Source organism: Uloborus diversus, chromosome 1 (assembly GCF_026930045.1).
Source record: "Uloborus diversus isolate 005 chromosome 1, Udiv.v.3.1, whole genome shotgun sequence".
NCBI classification, from domain to species: Eukaryota; Metazoa; Arthropoda; class Arachnida; order Araneae; family Uloboridae; genus Uloborus; species Uloborus diversus.
Window position 1 is genome coordinate 50896838 of NC_072731.1, and position 12952 is coordinate 50909789.

Here is a 12952-nt window from a genome sequence, read left to right on the forward strand (position 1 = left end):
AAAGTTGTTATCATTTTGTTTCGTGATATATATATATATATATATATATATATATATATAGAGAGAGAGAGAGAGAGAGAGAGAGTCCTTTTTTTGGTGAAGCATGCAACTTTACATAAGCAGCTTATTTTATTAAAATTTCCTTTTCATGCATTGACATGCAATTAGCGTCAAAAGAGCAAAATTTAAGCAATTGCATATGCACATATACTTCTACATTTGCATATAATTCGGACTCTTAACCATCGGTATTCTAGTTCGGTGACGTCGACTCATTCTCTTGATAAACATGTATGGATTAATTTCCCATTCTCAAAACGCAACTATAAAGTAATTTCAACTGTAAAACTTCTAAGTAAACTAAGTCTCAATTTCTCCAAGATTAAGCATCACTCTGCTGTCTGCTTTTGGAAAGTTTTCGTTTTATTTCTCCGACGGGAAAAGCATCTTTAATGTAACCCATTTATGTATGGATGCGAGCATTAAAGCTTGCCAGTTGAACTTCCTTCTTCGCTGGGGGAATCCAATATTCGGCCATTTAGCCAGACATAAATCAAATCCCTTTGGACATGAGTTTCTCTGTCTGTGGGGGGGAACATATTTTTGTTTATAATGGGACATAAACGCGCAATTTCCTGTTATTCCGAATTTAGATTTGTGCCGCATTTTATGAGTTTATGGCTTCTTCGAAATGTTAGTCAGAGATGATTCATGCGAGATTTCAACTGAACTTGAGTTTGCAGTTTTAGAAGGCACTGCAAACTCAGAACATTTCTATATCAAAAGTTCTTTTGCGAATAAAGGAAGTAAAAGATTTTAATTTATTTAAAAACATAAGTTCAAAATAATTATGGATTATCATACTCTGTATAAAGCTTAAAAGCAATATAGTAAGAATAATCTTTATGTGACAAAATATTCTTTGTACTACGTAGTCTTACAAGTTTTTTTCCCCCTTGTCTTTCTAGTGCTATGAGCATGCTACGAAACTTAAGAACATGTCCCCCCCCCTTATAGGGACATGTTTTAGGCCCTAGGGGCATTATAGGGCACATGTTTCTAACAAAAGTAAAAATTTCACAAACAATCTCAAAAACGAAATTGCGTGAAAGTGTTCATTCACTACGGTCGGTCTACGCAGGCCCATCATTTAGGGGTGTCCGAGAGATTCATTTCCCCCCTCCCCCCGGTCTTATGTTTGTTCCCAGTTTTTTGGTACAATTTGCATTGAGTGTACACTCTCTGACCCCTCCTTCCTTCTGGAAAAACTCGTAATGAGGGCCCATTGTACCGGAATTCTTTTACGGCTGTAGCGCCCCGGCATCAAGGTCACTGTGACTTTCCGAAAATTTTTTTATTCGGCGAATTTTGTCTGACGATTCGACAAAATTATCGTCATTTGGCAAAACTTGGAGTTCTATTCGGCAAAATTGCCATCATTCAGCGAAATTTGGGGTTCCATTTGACACAATTTGGAGTTCCATTCAGTAAAATTATTATCAGTTGGCGAAATTTTGAATTTTATTCCGCAAAATTATCATCATTCGGCGAAATTAAAAAAAAAGAAACCATTCCGCAAAACTATCATCATTTGGCGAACTTTGGAGCTCCATTCTGCAAAATTATCATCATTCTGCGAAATGCGAAGTTCCATTCGGCAAAATTGACGTCATTCGGCGTAACTTGAAGTTCCATTCGGTAAAGTTTGGAGTTGCATTCGGCAAATTGAGAATTTCTGCCCTCCCAAAAATTTAAGTTCGAGGCGCCCTTGCTTGTACCACTTTTCTGTTCCCCTTCCTAGCGTGAACTTTCTTATCAATATCAGCGAATAAAAAGGTGTCACTATGTTAAAATCACACTCCGAGCGTGACTCACCGAATAGTTTTCGCATTATCGTGTACGCCCCCCCCTCCCCCCCCCCACTGTTACCGTCGCCCCCACTCTTCTCGATGTAATCCTAGCACAGCACTCCTGCTGCAGTCGTCTTTTCATTATATCATTCTCACTCTGGGGTTATGAATTTAATTTTGGTAATTAATGAGCTTTCCTGATGGCACAGAACCGATGCTCCTTCTACAGCTGATTAGTAGGAATGTGATGATGCCTTGTGTTTCAAATCCAGTATTTCCGTTTCGAATAGCTTTTTTGTGTTTTAACATTTCAGTGTTTATTTAGCTATTTTAGCTCATTTTGCAGCGGATCAACATTATATTCACTTGAATTTGTGTTTTCTGCTTGTTTCTTAATGGATTGTTTTGCGTTTTAAAAATTAGAGTTGAATAAATATCGTTTAAACTAACTAATCAAATAACCTCGCAGTATTATTGTTTAGGCAAATGCATAAGAAGTGCTGATTAGAAATGCCTTAATTTGTTTTAGAAATATATGCTATAATTCCCATTTTTCATTTATGAAATTCGATGCCGAGCGATGTGGGCATCGTGTTCGGAAAAACTTTTTATGTTCTACACATAGGAAAGCGATTGCTTGCGCTTTCATACATTTGTGCGTATGGTAACTTGAAATTGATTTTTTTTTCATACACTCAAAAAAAGAAACGACTCTCTACAATGTATGACTTGTTATTTTCTCGTAAGGAAAGTTTATGATATTAATGGCTGCAAAAATATCTGGAAATTTTTTTACAAAAATCACAATCCAATTTTCGTCAATTTTGTAAACCAAAATAACAAATAAAGTGTGCTAAATGGATAAACTGAAATGAACAGCGTGAAGAACAAACTTTGAGCTATTCCAAATGGCTATACTATGTAAATAGAACTGTTGTGTGGAGAAACTTTCATTTTTAGAGAAAATTGCAGAAATACCTTGCGTAGTGTGATTTCATTGTCAGTACGACTTTTGTCAATATGCTGTATTTAATGCAGTTTTCAAGAGAGGCAATGTCTTTTATTGGCAGTTTGTTAACATTTTGGCTAAAACTGAATATGTATAGCTTATCCTATATTTACTTAAGCCCCTACAACTGTTACATTTTTTAAATTCTCCACTGCACAAGTTATTATATCCTGCAGAAAAAAATATGAACATACAATGTATTTAACACATTAGAGTAACATCACCAGTAACAGACATGCTTAACTTATCGCTCTCAGGTTAACTCACTTTTTTGAACCTTTTAATGTATTTGAACTTTTAAAACTATTTTTCTCTCGTGCAACTACATCTCATCTAACGTTTGGCTGCTTCTGGATCCTCTGAATTAGTTAATTTTATTCTATTTTTATTTGGTCGATTTCGAAAAAAGGTCCGGCCCCCAGTAACAGACACCGAAAAATCTAATAATACCCAGTAACAGATAGGATGAGGGAAGGATCAGTAATGGGCAAAATTCCCTTTTTCTCTTCAAAATGTGCCAAAGTTCTTTATTTTTAGAATTAAAGCCTTATTAAATTTGAATGAACATGAAAATCAGGCTGATCTCGTGGCTGTTGTTCATAACCTACCACCACTGCCTTGTAAATACCAACTGACTCATAAAATTCACTCTGAATAACACTAGATGGTTACACTGTATTCATTGGCCGCAGCAACATCAGTTTTTCCCGCCAAAAATTCTTATTTAAATCAAAACTTGTAACTGTCTGTTTCAGGACTTTTGTCTGTTACTTGTGCCGTTACCGTAAAGGTAGATTTCTTATTTTAAAAATGTTTTTATGTTTTCAAACTATGTTTGTGTCTCTGAGACTGAAATATTAACCTGCATCAGTACTAACATCCTAAGTATAAAGCAGCCATATTGCACCACTCAACTGGCACTGATCAACAAAGGAATAACTCCTCTATCGAGAAATACAATGATGGAATATGAGATATAAATACAAAACATGAAAAGTGTTGCCAAATGATTATGCAAGGTGTATACAGTTATACAATAAAAATAAATAGTTGAAATGGCAAAAAAGAAAGTTGAACTTAAAAAATATATTTAAAAACCAAAGCTGTTCATCCTTGGTAGGATAGCGAAAACTTCCGATACACTACGAGGCCAGCCGATCAATACCGAAGCCATGACGAATGCCTCCGATGTTCCTCTCCGCTGGGGAAAATACAGCTAATGCGTACCTAACACTCTTCCCTATTACAAAGAGATGATCTTATGCAGGGATTTTTGTCTGTTTATTCGCATCCTCCCCATCACGTATATCTTCATTATTACGAACGAGGCGAGAGGGAATTGTTCACTTAAATGTGTGATTTCCGATATCCCTGTTTTTACTGCTGTCAAGATATTGCCTCAAATAGCTCGACTGGCGCATTCTGGGTAACAATGCACAGTTGGAATGGCTACGGATATTTTTCTTTCGGTATTTCGTCAGAGGGAGATAATAGTACCAAAATATTCAAATAAGTTGTTAGGAATGCTGAAAATCTGAGAAATTCATGCAAGAAAAATACAAAAATTGATTAAAAAAATAACTAAATAAATATAATTTAGAAAAAAAACTGTGTGCTGAGGTAAACTCACCCGCTGGGAAAAAAAGCTTCTAAAAATTGAAAATCACTATTATTTTATGGAATGAGACATGTATGAGTTGCTCTTAGTGGCTTTCACAAGGGGTCAAAGGAGCCCTCCCCCATTTTGCTTGATGTGAAGTTTTCAATATTCTAAACATTAGGACTCGACCGATGCATCGGCCCATCGGCGCCGATGGTTCAACAATTTAGCCATCGGCATCGGCGGCCGATGCTAACTTGCGGGAAACATCGGCCCATCGGCCTTAAAAAACATCGAAAAGCCGATGGAATTGGATGATGTTTTTGAAAAAAAAAAAGGACTTCTGCTGTATTACTTTTTAATACAAAGTAAATGGAGTTGTTGTTTTCATACAAAATTATTTACTTAAATTTCAGTATGAATTTCTATTTTTAGTCATCCCTAGAAGAGTTTTTAATGCTACATTCAGGTACCAAACAAGTTAATTGTTGCGTTATTTCTTGCAGCAGGATGTACGTATGTATCTGTCATAAGTCATAACTCAAAAATGATAATCTGTAGAAGGTTAAAGTTTTTTTATGTGGGGTCTGCGGACGTTCCAGTTGTGCACTTCCCTTTTTGTTTTCGATCGCGTGTTCTGAAAAGCCAGTTTGCTCATTTTTTGTGGCTATTAATTACTTATTTCAATGCAAAACTAATATAGCGTGTCAGACTGACGATCATTTGGTGATATATTGCCGAATTGGAGACTATGGAAACAAATATGAGATGGCGGAACAGTTTTTTGTGTCATTTTATTAGATTCCCGTTGAACCGACGTAATTTTTTAATTTTTCGATATTTGTAGTATGAATCACAGTAATGCAGTCTTTTCTGTATCGCTTCTGCGGAGTTGCAAGTTTGGGGCCCGTCGAAATACATTTTGGGGATCACAGAAGTTGTAAAACATTTATCATTCGCATTTTTGTAACTCCTTCGGTGGCCCTATGGTTATGGAGCCTCTCGCGCAATTGCAACATTTGCTATATTTTAAATCCGCCATTGCACGTCAAAACAAACTCGGGTGCAAGTTGTGAAAGGGTTTTCTGCTCAATGTTTATGATTATTTTGAACTCTATTTTTATGACTATTTTTTTGAATTTCCGAGAACACTTGCGTGTCCCTCCTCCCACTCCCTCAATTTCTGAAATAAACTCTAGTTGTACTTCTGAGTTGTTTAAAACTAACACCATTCATAAAATTGGAGATTTTTTTTTTCAAACTTTATCTATTGTTTAGAAAGAATTTAGGGCATTAATGTAAGAAATTGATTGAAGACGTTTTGAATGGTGACATAATTCGGAAATCAAAGGGACTTTTGATTTTTTTTTTTTTTTTTTCCGGAAGTGCTGAAGTAGATTCAGAAACTCTTCCGAGGAGTTGGTGGTAGCTGTTCTGTACTAAAAAAATGAGGCAGAGGTTGGGACCGAAGTGTGATTTACTCCAAAATCAGAGGGTGACCCCCCTAACCCTACCTCGTCGTTTCAATAATTTCTTAAATATTTAGCAATTATTTATTTTGGTCAAGAAATGTCATTTTGCGTATTTCTCATACTTGTTTCACCTATATTTCGTAAATTTCCATCTTTTTTGCATCATTAATAGCGTTTGACTTTTTTTCTGTTGTAAGTAACTATTTTTATGTATTTATATAAAATCAATGAATAAGTTATTTTCGTTTTTTATAGAAAAATTTCAAGGATTTTCTATTATGCATTTTTTCAAATTTCAGAAAATTATTGTTAAATTGAAAAATTTAATTTGAACTTGTTTGTAAAGCTTCATAAAAGATTAAACGATCAAATTGTTCAATACTATGTGTGCAAACATCAGATCAAGTAGTATATGTATTCAGTTATTAACTTGGTGTAAATATTGCGTTTGTTTATTGTACCTGCGTTTCAAGAACCTTGCTCTTTTCGTGGTTATTTTATTTATTTTTTTTTCAGAAAAATGTATGTCACTGTTATAGCTTTTATGAAAAATGCAAACTTTTCTCTTCATAAATTTTAAATAAGTATAAAAATATTACTATTTTGATTTAATATTGTAATTTATCTGTCACCTTTTTTGTTTAATTTGATGACTAAAAAATGTCTACGTGCAATCTTTCACTTTAATTGCGTAATTTGTTGACGGTTTCATAGTTCGATTCTTAATTTTTTTTTTTTTTTTTTTTTGAATGATTAAACTACGTAATTTAATTTTTTTAAACTATGTTTAGTGTACCTAAATCCATGCATTATTGCAACATTGCTGAAATCTTAGTTATATGCTCAATTCAAAAAAAAAAAAAAATCAATTGGTTATTAAACAGTCTCTTTGTTTTTCTTCCTTCTTTTTTTGGCTTTTGTTCTTTCTCTTTCATCATACAGCAGTCAAAAAAGGAGAAGCATAACTACACCCTATACAGATTGTACGTAGTACGATGCAAAAGTTCAGGGACAAGCTGTATAAAATCTTACCCAGAATAGTCCACATTACCGAAGCACATCCACCTTCAAAAGGTCGCCTTAAGGGACTATTTACTTCTGCCAGTGTTCATATAACTTTTGGAAACACTCCTGGAAGCCATTTTTCGCTACCTTCTATGATGCAGCTTCATCTTCTCGTGACGGAAAAAAGCGGCGTCTGTGCAAATGTTTTTTTTTTTTGCTGGGAACAGGTAAAAGTCACACGGAGCTAAGTCCGACGAAACGTTATGTTATTTGTTTGTCATATCAGAGTATTGACCAATCGACCCGTGCATCCTCAACATGAAAGTCGCCTTCTTCCCTACGATGAAGTTAAAGCAGCAGCGCAAGAGGCCTTATAGGAATTTGCGAAAAATGTCTTCCAGGAGTGCTTCTAAAAGCTATACGAACGTTGGCAGAAGTGCATAATCGTTCAAGGTGACTATTTTGTATATACTCATGCTTGTCAGCTTCTTTCTTTCGTTTTGTTTCTGCAACTCGGTATTTCATTAAATCCCTTGAATACTTCAAAAGAACTGTTATTTTATTTTTGGGGTGGTTTTAAATCAAAAATACTGTTAGTTTATTTTACATTAGAAATAAAATTTACGCTAAATTTGTTTCCTCTTGATGTGTGTGCAGTCCTATCTCTTCCTATTTCTTACTACTTTTTTAAGTGATTTTTTTTCCTACTTTTCCTACTTTTTTAATTTTTGATTCCTCATTTCCTACTCCCCCCCCCCCCCCCCCAAAAAAAAACCTCTTTGGGGTCTGTACTACGTACGTATGAGTTTTCAACGTACTATTTCATAACGTTTTTGAGTGACGCAAATTTACGCGCATGAAGACATCACAAGAGAATTTGCGATAATTAACTGAGGAGGCGTTCAAAATGGATATTTGGTTATCTATATATTCTTAGGTACATATGTATGTACAGATGGGCCGAAAAAACTTGTGAAGTATAAATTTGGTGATAGTAAAATAAAAATTTAGGTCTAAATCTGATTTCTTTTTTTTTTTTTTTTTTTTGGATTACAATTCTTTATTCGTAGAAAGGAAGAAAAGTGAAATGAATCAATGATCCTTTAAATCCCTGACAATCTTATCAATTTATTTCTGTTTGATTTTTTTTTTTTTTTTTTTTGCCATCGGCCAACGGCATCGGCCATCGGCAATCGGCCATTTGCAGGAAAACAATCGGCCAACAATCGGCATCGGCCCATCGGCCAAAAAATGCCATCGATCGAGTCCTACTAAACATTTGTGATTCTGAGAAACTCTAATTTTCTGCCTTATAGTGCCTTTTTTACTTCCTTTTACAAAAAAGGAAGTATTGTATTCGCTAAAAAAATTTCACTAAAAAATCGACCTTAATTTCTATTTTACTCACCCCCGAATGAATGTTGATGTTTTTTTTTTTCAACTCGACCGCACGTGGATAAGTGCCTAAGAACGTATACACCCCCGAAATATCCATTTTGACGATTCCCGAGTTAACGAGTTTTCTCGCGACGTCTGTATGTACGTATGTCCGTATGTATGTCGCATAACTCAAGCACGGTATGTCCTAGAAAGTTGAAATTTGGTACGTAGACTCCTAGTGGGATGTAGTTGTGCCCCTCCCCTTTTGGTTGCATTTGGGTGTTCCTAAAAGGGTCTTTTGCTCCTTTTTGGGAGGAAATCATTGTCAATTTCGATGCAAACTGAAGTGGTGTTATAATTTGGGGTACACTTGGCGATATATCGCCAGTATTTTGCTTGCCAAGTTTTGTTGCCAACCTGGCGTCAAATTTGGCGATTTTTTAAATTTTTTTTTTTAATCTCGTTTTAATTTGTCCATTGTTGGTGATATTTAGAGAGTAAACTATTGAATCACATTAAAAATGCCAATAACGGGGAAATGACATTAAATTGGAGTAAAAGGAAGTCATGTGATGCACACATCAGCTCGTTTATATACAAATTTTCCCCTTTCTAAATATTGTGTTATTTTGTGGAAATCTATTTTTTATTTACTTATACAGTCGAGCCCGCTTAATGGAATATCGGTTAATAGAATATCCCACTTAATGTAATGAAATTTCAATGTACTACACCATTGATGTGTGTTACTTTTATCCCGGATAATGGAATATCCCGCTTATTAGAATAACTTTTCCCGGCAAATTGCGTATTCTATTAAGCGGGCTCGACTGTATTTGCTGAAAGTAGTATTTGCTTATTTCTCGTTATCGGTACAAGATAGTTACACCTCCATAGATCCAAATCATATGCAGTCTCATCTACAATTCTTGTATGAAATCGACAGATTATTTTTTCAACCTTAAAATTTCTTTTACTTCTATTTTATTATTGTGTCCGATAAGCAACTTCTTCCTTTTTTAAAATAATTTAATTTGCCTGGATTTAATTTTTAGTGTATTTCATGTGTGCTATCATTATATCGCTCGTTTGGAAGAAGAGTGCTACAATCAAAATTTTTAATTTTTTTTTTTTTTTTTTTTTTTTTTTTTTTTTTTTTTTTTTTTTGCTTAAAGACCTTCAAAGGACGTTATTTTCTTTGGAAAATAATGAGATTTTTTTGTTCAAATATCAACCACTGGAGAGCACAGCAAACTTACTTCTTCGTACCATGGCACTCTTCTTCTAAATGAGCGATATATAATTTCTTAAATCATGATAAACTTGGTGTAACGATTTTGTTAGTCAGTAAATGCACTATATCATGTTAAATAACAACTTCTTGCAAAAACTTAAACAATGTTCGCAATTATCTAAGTTTAGAAACGACCGCGAATTATTCCAATTATTTGTTTTATAATTTATTAATTAATTCATTTGCAGTATTTATTTTTTGCTTTTTAATAAAATCAAACTGTTTTTGATCCGCAACTGTAGCAGAGTTAGTTATGATTTGGTTGGTCTTGGGTCAATTTTCGAATAATTCTCGGTTTCAACAAATTATAATAATATCCTGCGCTTATTGATAGTGTGCATTTCCCACACATTATAATGAGAAAATTATTTAACAACCTTCTTTTGGTTCAATGTTTTGTTTCTGCTTCTTTATCTCGTTTTAAGGGAAGCTTTAAAGTAATCATTGTTTTGAATTCGAGAAGGAAAAGAAAAAACGTAACTCCCTGAGCACGTACGGCGTTGTTTTCTGTTGATGGTATTTTCACACCCCTTTATTAGGAATATTCGCTTCGTGCACGCGAGGAATGTTGCCATTTTATTCGCGAAAATTTACTCTACTCTTTAGAGTGGTATATTTTGTTTTCGTTGCTCCTTAGTAGCTCCATGAGAATAAGGAGCAAGAAGAAAAAATGAACCAAAAGTAAATCGTTTGCAAACAAAACTCGTTATCCCCATGGATCTTGGAGTTGTTTGTTTCATCTAGCATCCGGTTTTAATGTACAAAATCAAAACACGCTTCAGGATGGAATCCTATCTTTTCCTTTAGCTTTCTATAATAATAGCTGAGTTAAAATAAATCAGAAAGAAAGAAAGAAAGAAAAAAAAAAAACTCCTTCAGTTAAACTTACCTTCCTTTCGAAGAATAGTATAACTAGTTCGGTTATTTAGTCTATCATCCGAAATGTCAGTTTATATTCTATTCTGAATTATGTTATTTGTTATGTTGAATGAACTGAGAAAAGTGCGGTTTTTTGCATGACTTCACTTTGGGCATGCGTGGAATTGGTGTCCGAATTTCATCCTGACTACTACTCGGTAAACAAAGTAAATGGTTTGTTTCCTTCTTAATCACCTTCACCCTTAAAAAATTATTTATTATTATTCTTTTCAGAGGTGCCCATAGGGGTGGGAGAATATGGTGCAATTAGTGCCATCCAAATGGGGGGGGGGATTTTAAACTATTTTATTTGTTTATTTAAATTTATTTATTGGTTTTATTTTTAATTTAAATTACTTATTTTTTATTTTATTTTACTTTATTCTGTTAGCGTAGCATAAAACTTTTCTGCTAAAGGAATAATAAAATTAATAATAAAAAATAAACGAATAAGTAAATAAAAAATATTTTTAAAAAATAAATAAAATAAAAAAGCGGTCTAAAGAATAAAAAATAAAGAAGGGGAACAGGGTCGGAAAAAAAAAGGAAAATGGTGAGGGGGCACTCTTGATTCTCTTTTCCAATTAGAAAAATATGGGTAGACGAAGCAAACTCCTTTCGTAATATTCTTCCTTTCTTCAAAAAAATTCAATTTTCTTTCTCTTTAGTAGTAGTTTTAAAACCTACTATGCAAATTTTTTTTCTTCTTATTTAAACTTATGTAATTGTATTTTAATTATAAATCATGAAAATATGAGTTAAAATGCAGTTTATCATATAATTTTTTTTTTTTTTTTTTTTTTTTTTTTTGTGGTATTTCACCAATATACTTCTCCGTTTTCTCCGTATTTTTTCCCCCTAACTGGATTACCTTTGATCGAAAAATCATTTAGCACTTGTAAAATATTTCATTTTGTATGACTCTTTTTCGAGTTTTTGGCAATTTTTGCAATCTCAACTCTAGCACATGCAATCATTTAATATTTACAAGGTCTCAACTTCAAATTTTTTTCTTTACTTCATCGTAAAAGTTTAATGTTTAACTTGAAATTCAAAACCATTTCTCCAGTTTTTGAAAATGTAACCCAAAATTCGCAACATTTTCGTCCGCCGGAAAATATACGCTGAAATAATGAAAGCATTTGGTAACTTGATATTATTAACTCTTCGTACCATATAATATTTAATGACACCATTTCACTCGTTTGAAATTATTAGTTATAAAGCTCAAAAATCCTGTTTGATCCCCCTCAAAATAATCTGAAATACAAAAATATTTCCTGAAAGATTTAAAATATTGCTAAAACTCATTTGAAATAATGATCTCTTGGCTAAGGTATTTGTTTCAATAAAGCTTTTTCTTTGTTTCTGCTGTGTTGTTTTTTCTCTCCCCCCACAAAAAAAAATACATATACACTTCTGTCTCTCTCTCTCTCTCTCTCTCGACTATCTTTAAAAGAAAATTTTGTGACAGGAATTATTTTTTGTCACGTAATTAAACTGTCTTAGATATAAAAACTTGTAATTTGGCTATCAAAGTATTCAAACATGAATGTCCTGTTTTTAACTCTTTAAAGTCAGAAGGCGAAGATAACTGAAGTGATTTATGATATCCTGCTGGTGGTTATTTAGCATTCGGAATATATTTAAAGCTGACACATCCTATTACTTTTTCAAGAAGCTTCGACAAAGCATTTTTACTGTGAAGGGTTATTTATTTTTTTTTTGCAGTGCCTTGATTATTTTTCAATTTTAAATATTAATAGCAGTTTAGCAAGCCAAATTGTAATTTTAAGAAGAAAAATGAAGACAAATGTAATGGGTTAGAATTGTTTCATCTGCAATTGTATAAATCGTGCAGGTATTTAATGGACAAAATGTAAATAATGATGTGAAACATATGTGTACACTTTTTATACATTCGAATCAGTTGTAAATTGATTTTGTTAAGTTTGGAAAATTGTGTTAGCTACGGATGTTTATAATAAGGATTCATGCCATTTTATATCAACTGGTAATAAATTACATTTTGCATCATGTTTTTTTTTTAAATCTTTATAAGTGAATATAAAATAGAAGTACAAATAAAAATCAGAAGCATTTTCTGTTGCAAGTGTTTTGTGATTATCAGTACACATGATCATAAGTCATGGGATAAGTACTACAATTAGGTAACTACAAGTTTGGAGAAATAGATTTACTTATTTTTGTTGTAAGTTTTTGTTCATATATAGACAAATAGTTCTAATTGAAGGATGTTTTGGAAATGACTGTAAAATAACCTTCGAAATAGTCTTCGCTTATCGAAAAATCGTGTTGAAACCCCTCCCCCCCCCCTTTTTTTTGAGTTTTCCTCGAAAATTCTGAATTGAAGTCACCTAGTTGTTACCCAAAAAGTTATTTCAGATATTTACCTAGATTTTG